The sequence below is a fragment of the Pinus tabuliformis genome, chromosome Q, assembly GCF_031772625.1.
Source record: "Pinus tabuliformis cultivar Carrire ecotype Pingquan chromosome Q, CPIR1, whole genome shotgun sequence".
NCBI classification, from domain to species: Eukaryota; Viridiplantae; Streptophyta; class Pinopsida; order Pinales; family Pinaceae; genus Pinus; species Pinus tabuliformis.
Genome location: NC_142296.1, coordinates 1,249,218,798 through 1,249,234,421, shown reverse-complemented (window position 1 = coordinate 1,249,234,421; position 15,624 = coordinate 1,249,218,798).

The window sequence follows — 15,624 nt, the reverse complement described above, 5'->3', positions numbered from 1 at the left end:
GCCTCTCTTATGGCTGCTCTGAAGTGCTTGAAGAAGTTTCTGACTCCTCCTCATCAGTGGCAACAAGCGGTTCCTCGGCAGGGTCTGTTGAAAAAACATGGAGTGATTCTTCTTCAAACTTCACACTTCGAGCTACAAGGAACTTTTCAGTGTGAGAGTTCACCAATCTATATCCTTTGACATTGTTAGGATATCAAGCAAAGATACATTCAACACTTTGAGGCTCCAAACCCTTCTTCTCATCTTTCAGAATGTGAGCCCATGCTCATGAACCAAAAATGTGAAAGTGCGACACTTTTGGTTTCTTATCGGTCCAACATTCAAATGGAGTGGTGAATTTGAGTGCTTTGTGAGGAATGCGGTTCTGAATGTATGCTACACAATTAATAGCTTCAGCCCATAGCTTAGGTTCTAATGATTTTGACTGTAGCATACAATTGGCCATCTCTTTTATCGACCGGTTTTTCCTCTCCGCGACACCATTCTGCTGTGGTGTATATTACACTATGTGTTGTAGTTGTATCCCTGCATCAATACAAAGTTGTTTCACATCTTTGTTGACATATTCCCCCATTATTAGTATGGAGTATCTTAATATTACACCCAGACTCATTCTCAGCAAGTGCTTTAAGTTCTGTAAGGCATTCAAATACTTCCGATTTTAATTTCAGAAAAAATACCCAAGTAAGGCGAGAGAAATCATCTATGAAAGTGAGTACATATCGAGCCTTACTGATTGAAGGATGCAGGAATGGTTTTGTGATGTCACTGTGAATCATCCCAAGAGGTGAAGAAGCTCTTTGTGCCTTCCCTCTTTCAAACTTTTGCTCCATATGCTTGCCAAGAATGCATCCTTGACATACATCGCTTGTGAATTTAATAGTGAGAAATCCTTCTACCATGTTTTCCTTGTTGAGTTGATGCGAGTACTTATAGTTTAGATGGCCAAATATTTCATGCCATAACCTACTAATATCGTTAGATTGTGACAGAAATACAGTGCTAATATATTTAGGAACAAAGTGGGAGAAGAAATACAAATGAGAACCGTGATCTACAATTCCATGTGCAAGCTGTGAGCCCATGGAAATGTCGATAATCACTATCGAGTCCAGAGTGAATTCCACCTTCCTTCTAGAGCCGAAATGAGTGATCTGATATATCGAGAGAAGATTTGCGGATAGCTAGGGAACATGAAGCACATTTGTGAAGCAGCCCCCTTCAAGGTCTACAATTCCTTCTCCGCACACCTTTGTAGGTGTGGCATCTCCCAAGTAAATTGGGGATCTGGTGCTTTCTTTGATGGAGGAAAATTCATCTTTTGATGCAGCCATATGGTTTGGTGTGTTATGCTCCTATACCAATAGGTATCATATTTCATGATTGACTGGTAAAATCCCAAATATGTTCATCCTTTCCATGTTGCAAAGGTTTCCATATTTTGAAAAGATCAAAAAAATTAAAAATGTAAAGAGGGTTTTCCCTAAAAGAAAGATCAAAGGGTAAAAAGAATGAAATGGTCAAGAGAAAAAAAGAAAAGAAATGAACCCCAAATAATGAAGACCATGAAAGTGTGCTATTCCAAAATCCCACTACTATTCTATTTTTGCAAATAATCTCATTGTGTGCAATTGGTTGACTCTTGCCACAGTTGATGGATGGCCAAACAACTTAATCTTGGCCAGTTCCTATTTGAATTTCTGGTTTTAGAGATAGAGAATAAAATCTGTCCAAACAGTTCAATCTTGGTAGATAAATAGCTAGGTGGAGAAGCAAAGGAGCTCAAATGTTAAATCTTAGCCCTTGGAAGAAATAAGGGCAGACTTAGATAGGATTGCATTCAAAAGAAAAGAAGAGAGTAAGGGTTTGCTAGTCCAAGTGCACCCATGGAAGAAGAAGAAAATGTTAGGTACAATAGGCTGGGTAGGTAGTTTTGGTGTTACAGGAGCATGCTTACGATCAATTTTTGTTTCTCAAGAGGTTCATTTTATTGATTTCATATACAATGGCAATTGTTTGGTTACAAGTCAAGTGATGCAAGTCTAACTTCCCCTCACACTTCTCCCAAAAACACTTACTAACCTCCCCCCAAGGATATTGAGATCTGCTCAATACTCCTAAATCACTCCATTTCATGAAGAGGCTTAAGTAAAATAACATTCTTGCCTTAGGCAAAGAAACCACATTTCTTGTGTAAAACCTCTGTTCTCTCCTAAGCCTAAGTTCTTGAACTTTATAACTTGGCGCTCACCCTTCATAGATCCATTGCGACCATTAACATTACTATATAAATCCCTATATTCCTCCCCCTGCCCGTATTCTATAAATATAAGAAAAGCCCCAAAATTTTATTATCCCCACCAGCGGCTAAATTATAGCCATATGTCAATATTTACAGGGGATTCAAGGTTTATCCGAAACCTGTGAATAACCCTATCAGCGACCTCGGGATTGATTAACCACCTAGGTTAATCAACAACCTTACCAAACCCTCCCGGCGCGCAAATATTCCAAAGCTAATTAACATGTGGTTAATTAATAGTTTAATCCCCCTGACAGCCAATCAAACCCACCCCAATATATTTAAGTCATTGTTTATATATGTGGGTCACCACGCGTAACCCTCAGCCACCTCAGACATCCGCCAACCATTCGATCTGGGCCCATTGATCAGACGACTCACAATCATATCGCGACACCCTTCCCTGCCGATCTTTATCGCCTAGGGATCCGGTGGTATTCCCGCCGTACTTGGGACACGCGGCGCCCTCCTGGAATGCTTGTGACCCCTTCACCCAAAACCACCTTAGCGCATAAGCGGTGCGGGCCGATACCACTTACCGCCCTCCCACTGACCCCGTCCACTTACGTCACCTCCACGTTATCACCACGTCAGCCTCCGTACCCTGAGTCATGACAAACCGTCATGTCCCGGTGACGTCATCCGACCAAAAAGTGCCAAAAGCCCCGCGAAGCCAATTTTTGATAAAAAAAACTCGTAAAATTGTCATTTTATTTCATTTTCATTCGTTGTTTTCACAAGACTATTGCATGCAAAATTACGTCTAGCAGCTGCAGAAGCTCTAGTCCGCCACTCGACCAAGCAAAGACCAGTCCCCTACTGCTCAACTCGTCAGTCCACCTGCCAATTGCACTCGTTCGCCTCCAAAACACAGGTATTTACCCCATCTCACCTCCTGAACCTGTGTTTTTGGTTTTCCTCTACAAAATTGTACCTATAGGAGCCAATTTTAAACTCAAGCAGTCCATAATTTCTATACCAACCCATCCAGAAAATGCTGTATTGCCCTTTTTCCACAGAAATTCAACCTCCAGCTTAAAAACACAAAAAATTGAACAATGGAAGCCTCGGTGGCCCTCAATGTTGCGCCTCTCAATGCACCTCATGCAGACCAGCATCATTTACCCTTGGCTGACAGAGATTTCCAAATAAAAGACCCAATTGGTTGCCAAAATCATCTTCATACTTTTTGCCTAACCAGAAATAGTCATTTGAACAATTCTGATATCTATGGAATATGGGAATCCAATCTCCCCAAGTACTACCTTCCCTCAGTCAATATATTCCCAGATATTATTCGCCACCGCTGTGCCAATTATGACCTTGTCAGTAAAGCAGTTATCTCTCCATCACAAACTGTCCTTTTCTACATAACTGCTGACTCTATCAATGAAATGTTGCACTTCCTTCCAGCTCAGCCTCTTGGTCCTCTTTCCATGGGATTCCTGCTTGAGTAAGGCTCTCAACTGTCCAGTGTAGAAATAGCCCGGATTGCTAAGTTATTCATGAAACCAGAATGCCAGCCCCAAGGCCCACCTCCTTATTTATATGTCTCCTTCAATGAGACTGGAAGAATTCTTCTCGACATGATATCAGTAATCTTGGGATTCAGGTCCAGTGAATTTGTGGATGAGATGGTCTTGGTTATGTTATCCACCTTTACTCCAGGGAAGCCCCCTGCTATTAAGTATGACTATGCCTCTTTCATTTCTGACAAAATCCATGGTAAATTTATGAAATTGGAAAGAGAAGGAGTGTTTAAATACACAAGTTTCATATACCATCTGCCATTGTATTATCACCCAGACATTTTTTATATTTCCCATCAAGAAATTGGATGCCAAAGGAGAGAGGAGGTCTGTAATCTTTTGGACCTCAGTCTTCCACAGAACTGTTGAATCCCCTTATACCTACTGTGAATTTATTAACCTGTTTATACATCCAGCCTCCACTCTGTTGATAGGAGCTCCTCCTCCTAGGCTCTCTGGTGACATAAGGAAGATTTTACAGCTCTCCAAGAACTAGAGGATAGGTGACTGGTACTTCTACCAGGATCACACTGAAATTAGGATATATGGCTGTGAGTTGTGCCCTTATAAGCTGCCCAAATATGTGCCCATGAGACTGTTTGCTCTGGAGTATTTCAGGCAACTTATTAATGCAGATTTAACTCACTTTTGCAATGTGAAGAAAAAAGCTCAGTTGAGGATAAGGAACCAGCTAGGCCCTTTTATCATTAACAAGAGAGAAGCATGGGAAGATGTTGATAAAATATTAGGGGAAGACCTTAAATTGAATAAAAGCTTCTGGTGGCTACCATATGACCCAAATGGCTTTATAAGTGAAAGAAAAGTAAAAAATTGGTTGTCAACTTACACACATCATAGGATCCCTGAAGTAGAACAATATGCCAATCAGGATGAGTGGATAGAGCGTACATTAGTAGAAGAACTTACTCGGCAACAAAAAATGGAACAAGCTATGAAAGATTTAGAAAAGACCCTTGACTTGGACTCTTTGGACAGGTATCTTTCAAGTTGCCTCAGCAAGCCGGAGTGGGTACATCTTTTGCTGGGACTTCACAGCAACCTATACAAGGGGCCAACACACCAGTTTCAGGTTCTTCAAAGGGCAAGGAAGTGGCAAGCACAGGGCAGCAAGAAATGACTGATCAACCGGAGAAAATTCCTCCAGTGCAGACCAAAGCAGCAAAGATTCTTGCACTACAGACTCCTCTAAATGAGGAAAAATGTAAGAAAATGGACAGAGAAGAGGCCACACCCATCAGTGGACCTGCAGAACAGCCAGGTGCAAAAAGGCAAAGACTGGATCCTCTATCTGAAGAGGAAATCATTCAAGAAACAATAGAAAGCCTAAGAGGTGAGAGGGCAATCAGCCCACAGACCTCCCCAGTGATAGACACACCAACCAGCTCACACAGGTAGAAGCTGGAAAGGCAGCATAGTGTGGACGTTTCATCCACAAAGCCACCAAGCAGGCAGACCTCTGATGTCAAAAGAACATTCACAGAGATAAAGGATAGAAATGATCCCTTGAGGTTGCAAATTTATGACCAATATCTTAAGATGGCCCCCACAAAACAACAAAGATTGATGTCAGCATATGACATTAAGGAGGGCAAAATGATCATGAGCTACTTCAAGCCCAAGGTGCTGCAACCACAATCGGCAGCTGATTATATCCGGACAAATCTGGAGGTCTTGGCCAAAGACATTCATCCAATAGACCAGATTGAGCTGCACAAATAGAGTGGAGAGATGGTGTATTCCACACTAGCTAACAAAGCAACGTTGGCTCATAAATTGCAAAACTCATTGGAGAACACCTCTACTCAGTTAGATTTAGAGAAAGCTTCTTCTCTAGCAAAAGAAAACAGGATAAAATCCTTGGAGGATATTATCATTGAACTGGGGCATGATCCCAAAGATGCCAAAGGCATAAAAGCGCTAATGAGGAAGAAGGAAGAGGACATTGCTGCCCTCAGAAAAAAACTCAAAATGCCTCCTTCTATGCATCCACAAACAACAGATTTTGTACAACAAAGATTCGAAGAGGACATAATGGACCTGCTCATGAGGCTAAATGAGAGATTGGGTGAGACAGAGCAGGCCTTCGAGAAAGCACTACAAGAAAAGTAGGGATTTTCGACCTCCCAGCCACCTGAAGTAACTCCAATAGTCACAACTGCCCCTCCCACAGTTATAACAATAGTCCCTCCCGCTGTCCTAGCATCAACTGCAGAAATCACCACAAGTACCTCAGCAACAGCAACAGCAACAGCACCAGGCAGCAGTACAGCTATGACCACAGAGCAACTGATAAAAGCCATGAAGGAGTTGAAACTCCAAGTATCTGAATTGAAGCAAGTCAAAGAAAAACTGGCAAAGATTGAGCAAAGCTATGATAAATCCAAAATTTCTGCGGCAGAAAAAACAATGGAAGTCAAAGCATTGGAGAACAAGGTAAGAGACTTAGAAAAAGATCTCTCTCTGCATAAGCCTCTGGCAGAAATCAGCGGAATTTTGTGGACCAACATCATTCAATCACTTAGTGCTGTATGGAGGTCTATTCAGACCATTTATGAACAGATTGATTTGATAGGAGTAGCCCAAGTGGAAATTCAGAAAACCAGAGCCTTATTGGGACAGATGCCTGAGCAAGCTAACAGGCTAATCCATTTTTTGAATACCAAGACCAGTGAAGAACTACAAGCAGTTGATATCAGAGATAGAACAGGTACCATTTTGGATATTAAGAGAGTTCTAACCATAAGAACTCTGATGCAAAACTTGGACAGAATATGCCAGGACATGCAGGAAGAAATTGATTCTTTCACAGAAAAATTTACAGTCCTCAATCAAAGAGGTTTGCCAAGTCCTTTGGGAGATAATGATCATTTGATGAAGCACAAGGACTATGTACATAAATTAAATACATTTTCTGTCGATCAAGCTAGTGCATCTTCAAGTACTTCAGCAGAAAAAGCACTTCCATCTGGCCAGTCCCTTTTATGACAGCCTGGAAAATCTATTTTACATAGAGCATGAGGTGAAGCATCTGTTCACCATCCCTCCTAGCTTCTACAGGTACACAAAGACTGATGAAGCTTAAAAAAAGCTGTAGAGACATAAAATACCAGGACCAAAATGGTGGCAGAACATGCTAGAGATCCTGTAAAACTTATCGTTAGTCAAATCAAAATTGTGCATCATCTGCTATAAATACGCAGAACAGAAATGAACCACGGTCATGCCAGATCAACGCGTATAACATCAACATTAAAGAAAGTCCAGCCAATGTAGAAAATCATCACAAAGGATGAGTGGAAGACAGCTGAGAAACCAAATTGCAGCATCTACCTCCAGTACACCTCATAAAGACAGATCAACCAGCGCAGCATGAATTTATTGCATGTATTTATTGTCTCCCTGTTTTCGAGAATGTTTGTCTCTATCTATGTAAAATAAACATTAATTGTGAGCAGATATTTATTTCCATCAGATATTTTGCATAATATCTTGACATTTTTTTATAAATACCCCCTCAGACGAAGTATTTGGGGTTGGTTGATTGGGATACATTCTCAGACTTTGCTATAATTCTGGACTTTTGGAATAAAAGGTTGTTGCAACCATTTTGTTAAGTTTACTGGATGAAGCACTGATGCTTATGACCATGTTGCAGAATTCTTGAATTGTTTTATGGATCAATAAGTCTCTTCTAATTTATGTCTTACAGTTTCTGTGTTTATTATATCATCTATATTTCGCGATCTAAATAATAGAGAAAAAGAATAACCCAGAATTTGATTGTTTGCACTCTGTGTTCAATCTCTGTTATTATTAATGTTTTCTTCAGAATTAGCATAAATAGTGAATTCTTAATTGCTCCTGCCTCCCGTGGTTCTTTCATCTTGAATATTATTTAAGGAACTCTTAATTGCTCCTTAACAATAATCGTCCATTTTCCCTCTATCAAACATGATGAAGCATTCCTAGTTTCCCTTCACCCATTGACTCCATTCCATCAAATTTCAGCCTCTAAATTGTTCCATATTCGAGTACCTTGCTCTGTGATAAATCCTCTGATAAGAAACTTAACCCAGGAAGCCATCCTTCTTTGACTCCATCATGCCCAATGGATTGAAATGTTTCAGTTTTACCTCACTGTTCTATTGAGTCCCCATCCTTCCAACCAAACTCAAAACCAAAACCTTTGCACTTCATAACTAGCCTAATACACCCTAAAACAAAGCTAAATTATAAAGAGAGAGCCCTCTCTGGATGCAGATTAGCTAGAATCTATATCTAAAAGATTGGTCTGTGGTTACCTCGGCCGTATTCCCTTTCTTACAACTTTTGGGAACAACCTGAGTGATAACATCATTGGCGACTCCACTGGGGACCTGAATAATTGTTTGTTATTGTTGCTTATCTTTTCTAAACTACAGATGGAGCCTGAAGTTGGCTAGGTAGCCTTTGAAACTGCTTTTTCTATGCAATCGTGGAGTAAATAAAAGCTACTTCAGTCTATCTCTAGTCTAGTTTTAGGCTTTGAACAGCTGTCTCAAATACTTGATCAGTTCCCTGTTGCAATAGATCTTTAGGAAAATTCAAAACTCCCATATTTTAAAACTTCCTTCAAGACACTGTTAAAGTTGTATCATTCAAATATTTCAAGAAAAACCAAAAATATACTTAGAAGCTGGCTCCAAAGAAGAAGATATGTTACACTAGATCAAATCCAGATCCAAATCCCCCACCTGTGTTTCAAAATCCTAATTTGATTCCCAAGAACCTTAGAAGCCAACATAACCTAATCCAATATGATCTTACTCCCGGAAAAGCACCAGTCCTTTCTGCCATTACTGTTGCTTCTCCTAGTTCACCATCAGCACTTCAAACCATCTTTTCCACTCCCCCATCCACAGCACATATTTCAACTGTTATCCCTGCTTTTCTGGCTATTACACTTATCTCTGTAAATATGGTAAACCGATATGCTCCCCTACAATTAACTCCAAATCTAGGGGCTATGCCTCAAGATTATCAAAGCAAGATCACTTATTTTGATGGTACTGGCACTTACACAGCTCAACAACACACCAAGAAAATGATGGATTATTTTGAAAACTATGAGATTGACGATGATGATGTAAGAACGAAAATCTTTGTCGAAAGCTTAACTGGAGATGTTAGAACCTGGTTTAGAGCACTCCCTGCAAACACTATCAATGATACAGAAGCCCTTTATCAGACTTTCTTGAACAGATGGGAAAAGAAGAAAGATCCTCTCCACATTTTATCAGAATATTAAAACTTAAAGAGAGGTCCACAAGGAACTGTTCAAGACTATTGCACTAGATTTAACAATGTATACAATGCTATTCCTCAGAATCTTAGACCTCCACCAGACTTGGCCTTAATCAAATTTCCTGATGGATTTGACTCTGACATGGCATACCAGCTTAGGGAAAGAGCTCCTCAAAGCCTAGAAGACATGCAAAGTATAGCTGTCAGTGTTGAGGCCAACCTGATTTCTAAACGAGCTCGGGCTAGGGCTGAAAGGAGGATACCCATCAAAGAAGAAACTTCTGCCTTTGAGCAAAAATTAGATGCTATCATTAAAGGAATGGATAGACTTGGTGATAGAGTAGAAACAATTGAAAGAAAATCCCCTTGGGATGGTCAACCGAACAACATGGTAAGAAACCCAAATTTCAGAAAAATAAGAATCCCAATACTGGAAAGGCTGGGCCTGACCAAAACATTAGACCTCCATTCCAAGAAAACAATGTTGAAGCTTCAACTTCTAGTGAACCAACAGAAGACACTCAAATTAACTTAATGGGGCTTAACAGTGAACAAAATTTTTTCTTAACCCAAGAAGACCAAGAGGCTCACACTCTGAATTAGTTCCAAATCCAATCAGGGGAATCATTTGATTTTAGGGAGGGATATGACACAACCATCTATGAAGTCCACAAGCAATATAATCTGAGAAGTCGGAGAATAGATGTCCCTAATAGCAATAAACAGAAAGAAACTAAGCAACCTACCAAAGCCAAAATCAAGAACCCTCATATACTAACTCCTCCTAATGTAGTTCCCAACCCAAACAATCCAACAATTGAAGATGTTTCAGATAACCAACAACCTAATAAATAGTCTTCAGCTTCCTTTCCTTCCAAAGAAATTGTGAAACAACCTCCAAGAATGGACATACAAGCAACCTCAGCCCCCAACACTACTCCTGATAAAGGAAAAAGCATTGAAAAAACAACAGAAAAAGAAAATCCCACTGCCCGAAATGAAAGAATTCAAACGGAAAAACCTTTCAACCTTGAGACCAAAATAGGAAAGTTGAAGATAGCAATTCCATTGTCATAATTGGCTAAGCATGATGTCTATAGAGAACAAGTCAGTAGATCACTTCAAATTTTAGAAAACAGAGATGCAGTAAATGTCCTTGATGACCAACCAGAATTAATTTTTGGTCTTGAAGTAAATGATAAAGTAGTAGATGGAGGGGTTCCTCCTTTCTATGTAAGTCTGAATATTCATGACAAAATACTGCACAATGCAATGTTTGATTCTGAAGCTTCCCATAATTTAATGCCCAAATCTGTAATGGAAAAGTTGGACCTAGATATCACCAGACCATACAAAGACTTGTTCTCTTTTGATTCAAGCGAGGTCGTATGTCTAGGATTGATCAAATATTTATGTGTATCACTAGTTCAATACGCTGCCAAGACAATTTTAATGGATGTAGTGGTAGCTGACATTCCACCAAAATATGGCATGTTGCTGTCCAGATCTTGGGGAGAAAAGCTCCAGGGATCTTTACAGTTGGACATGTCCTATGCCACCGTTTCAGTATTTGGCCAGACAAAGAGATTGTACTATGAAACTCTAATGAAATACGTGGTCAGCAGCCAGGAGAAACCTCAGAATTTTCCCATCTATTCCATGCATTCTAATATGGATTCCTTCATCCTATACAACACTGAAATTCACCCTTCAATTGATGAGAAGGTTTTAGCATTAGCACAAGAAGAAATCATAAATGTAAAATCTAGTGGTTAGATTCAAGAAATTTATGTCAACAATAGTATATCAAGCATACAAGGGAAACCGCATGAAACTAAAAATCCAAATCTCCCTAATGAACAGATTTCTAAGACTCCTGACACTAGCTATAATCACAAAATCCTTTGGTACTTGGAGTTTGATGGATCTGTCAATAAGCTAGGAGTAGGGGCAAGAATTTGGATACATAATATGGAAAATGATCATGCTGAAGGATATGCATATAGGTTGAATTTTAGATGCACTAATAACATGGCTGAATATGAAGCCCTCTTGCTAGGACTCAAATTGATCAAAACTCTAGAGGCAGTTAGGGTATCAATTTTGGGAGACTCTTATTTAGTTATTCAACAAATGAAAGGAAACTTCCTCACAAATGATCTCAGATTAAGGTCTTATAGAGGGGCAGCAATTGAAATACTTAATACCTTTCTAGAAACACAACTTGCTAAAATTCCAAGGAAACGCAATTTGCATGCTCACAGTTTGGCAACATTTTCCGGCACTTGTAAACTGCCATTCGAGCCTAATCATCACTTCACAGCTGAAATTAAACACAGGCCAACTGTACCAGACAATGTAAAAAACTGGCAAGTGTTTGACAATGACACTTAGATTAATAATTTCCTGACCCTAAAAGAAGAATTCTCCAACACTAATATAGACACAGGCACCATTTGTGAAGTTGATCAAATAGACAAAGTTGAAACATGCATTTCAGCTGAAATAGCAACTCAAATATTACATCCAACAAAATTTACCAACAAAGAGTTGCAAGAGCTTAAAGAAATGGACTTTGATGAAACAATTGGAGCAGAATCTGAAGTTATTGATTTAAAGGACAATTTTTTGCCCACAGGATTAACTCCTCTGGAAGACATTTTTGATTCTAATGATATTCCAAGGAAACCCAAAATGCAACCATTAAACGCAGACATTCAAGACTGTAAAATAGGGACTGATCAAAATCCTAAAATGATAAAATTGTCCAAAGCATTGCCTCCTGACCAAAAGCTCAAATATATTGAACTGTTCAAAGAATTTCAGGACGTTTTTGCTTGGAGCTATGAAGATCTCAAATCCTATGATACTTATGTGATTCAACATACCATACCCCTCAAAGAAAATCAAAAACCTTTCAAGCAAAAACTCAGAAGGGTCAACCCTGTACTCCTCCCTCTAATTGAAAAAGAAGTCAAAAGAATGTATAAAGCTGGAATAAATGCACCCATTGGATTTTCAGAATGGGTCTGTAATTTAGTGCCCACTAGGAAGAAAACAGGAGAAATCGGACTGTGTGTTGATTTCAGGAATCTAAACAAAGTCTCTTTAAAAGACCACTACCCCTTACCTAAGATGGACAAAATTTTGCAAAGGGTAGTAGGTGCCTCTAGAATTTCACTGCTAGATGGGTTTTCAGGCTTCAACCAGATTTTAGTTCACCCTGATGATCAAGAAAAGACTTCTTTTACAACTCCATGGGGAAATTTCAAATATGTGAAAATGCCATTTGGACTCAAAAATGCAAACGCAACCTTCCAACGTGCAATGGACATAGATTTTTCCAAAGAAATTCATGATTTTCTAGTCATATACTTAGATGATCTCACTGTGTTTTCCAAATCAGATCAGAAGCACCTAGAGCATCTGAGACAAGTGTTTTTAACCTGCAGAAAATATGGTATATCATTGAATCCAAAGAAGTCATTATTCGGCCTAGAAGAAGGCAAATTTCTGGGTCACATAATCTCAAGAGATGGCATCAAAATTGATCCTGACCGAACACAAGCCATTTTCCAAATACCACATCCCAGAAATGTCAAAGAAATCCAAGCTTTCCTAGGGAAAATTATTTTTTTTAAGAAGATTCATACCCAACTTGGCTGAGTTAATTAGATTGTTGAATAATATGCTGAAAAAAGATTCCAAGTTCAAATGGACAGTAGAAGCCAAACAGGCATTTGAAGAAATCAAGACAGCTTTAACGAAAACTCCAGTCCTTACAAGCCCAAAATTTGACAAAGACTTCATGATATTTTCATTTGCATCAAAACACACTATTGCTACTGTTTTACTATAGAAAGATGATCAAGGATGTGAAAAACCCATAGCCTTCTTTAGCAAAGCACTAAGGGATGCACCTCTAAAATACCCAATCATGGAAAAACAAGCTTATGCACTTGTGAAAGCCATCAAAGATTTCAGAGTCTATGTACTATACTCTTATATAATAGCTTATGTGCCAAGCACTGTTGTCAAAGATATCCTGAGCCAAGAGGGGATTGAAGGCAAAAGAGGTAAATGGATTGCTACTATATTAGAAACAATGTAAATTTTGAAACGGGAACTATAAACTCAAAATGGGAACTCTGGCCAAAAAATCCCGAAAAAAACATTAAAAACAGTGCTAAAAAAGAAAAGTGTGTATACTGGAACGATGATTTTATTTTTTAGGGGTCAATTTTGAACATGTTTTAAAAATGGCAGTGACTACGAAATTTATATGAAATTTTCGTGCAAAATATAACTTCAAAATGAAAAAGTGATGATACTGGAACGATGATTTTTTTTTAGGGTCAATTTTCAACTTTTTTAAAAAATGCTAGTAAAACCAAATTTTTATGTGCCAAACAAAGTTGTTTATGAGGAAAAAAACACATTAATGTTTTTGGTAGAATATAATTTTTCTTTCCTAGGTATAAATTCAACATGTTTTCAACCATTACATGCCATGGTTATTACACCTAAACATAGATGGACAAATTTACCATATCACATCAAGCACATTTCCCTGGTTATCCTTATTTTAATTTTGAGCATGAAAAATTCATAGGAGGCCAGGATTTCGCTAAAAAGAGGAACTAGAGTCAGATTACAGTGAATCTCCTCTAATGACCCTCGCTAAACTGATCACCCTCTCCATAAAATATGTTCACAAAAAGTTCACAGGGAATCCCATAAGCAAGTTTCATTTGTTCTAAAGCAACTCAATTACACCTCAAGAACCTTATTACTCCCTCATAAATTTGTTCCCAAGAAATGAAGGTAGCATAACTTCATTTGGTATCAATAAATCCCGAGGAATCATTTGATTTTAGGGAGGGATATGACACAACCATCTATGAAGTCCACAAGCAATATAATCTGAGAAGCCAGAGAATAGATGTCCCTGATAGCAATAAATAGAAAGAAACTAAGCAACTTACCAAAGCCAAAATCAAGAACCCTCATATACTAACTCCTCCTAATGTAGTTCCCAACCCAAACAATCCGAAAATTGAAGATGTTTCAGATAACCAACAACCTAATAAACAATCTTCAACTTCCTTTCCTTCCAAAGAAATTGTGAAAGAACCTCCAAGAATTGACATACAAGCAACCTCAGCCCCCAACACTACTCCTGACAAAGGAAAAAGCATTGAAAAAACAACAGAAAAAGAAAATCTCACTGCCCGAAATGAAAGAATTCAAACGTAAAAACCTTTCAACCTTGAGACCAAAATAGGAAAGTTGAAGATAGCAATTCCATTGTCAGAATTGGCTAAGCATGATGTCTATAGAGAACAAATCAGTAGATCACTTCAAATTTTAGAAAACAGAGATGCAGTAAATGTCCTTGATGACCAACCAGAATTAATTTTTGGTCCTGAAGTAAATGATAAAGCAGTAGATGGAGGGGTTCCTCCTTTCTATGTAAGTCTGAATATTCATGACAAAATACTGCACAATGCAATGTTTGATTCTGAAGCTTCCCATAATTTAATGCCCAAATCTGTAATGGAAAAGTTGGACCTAGATAACACCAGACCATACAAAGACTTGTTCTCTTTTGATTCAAGCGAGGTCATATGTCTAGGATTGATCAAAGATTTATGTGTATCACTAGTTGAATACGCTGCCAAGACAATTTTAATGGATTTAGTGGTAGCTGACATTCCACCAAAATATGGCATGTTGTTGTCCAGATCTTGGGGAGCAAAGCTCCAGGGTTCTTTACAGTTGGACATGTCCTATGCCACCATTTCAGTATTTGTCCAGACAAAGAGATTGTACTGTGAAACTCTAAAGAAATGCGTGGTCAGCAGCCAGGAGAAACCTCAGAATTTTCCCATCTATTCCATGCATTCTGATATGGACTCCTTCATTCTATACAACACTGAAATTCACCCTTCAATTGATGAGAAGGTTTTAGCATTAGCACAAGAAGAAATCATAAATGTAAAATCTAGTGGTTAGATTCAAGAAATTTCTGTCAACAATAGTATATAAAGCATACAAGGGAAACCACATGAAACTGAAAATCCAAATCTCCCTAATGAACAGATTTCTAAGACTCCTGACACTAGCTATAATCACAAAATCCTTTGGTACTTGGAGTTTGATGGATCTGTCAATAAGCTAGGAGCAGGGGCAAGAATTTGGATACATAATATGGAAAATGATCATGCTGAAGGATATGCATATAGGTTGAATTTTAGATGCACTAATAACATGGCTGAATATGAAGCCCTCTTGCTAGGACTCAAATTTATCAAAACTCTAGAGGCAGTTAGGGTATCAATTTTGGGAGACTCTAATATAGTTATTCAACAAATGAAAGGAAAATTCCTCACAAATGATCTCAGATTAAGGTCTTATAGAGGGGCAGCAATTGAAATACTTAATACCTTTCTAGAAACACAACTTGCTAAAATTCCAAGGAAACACAAT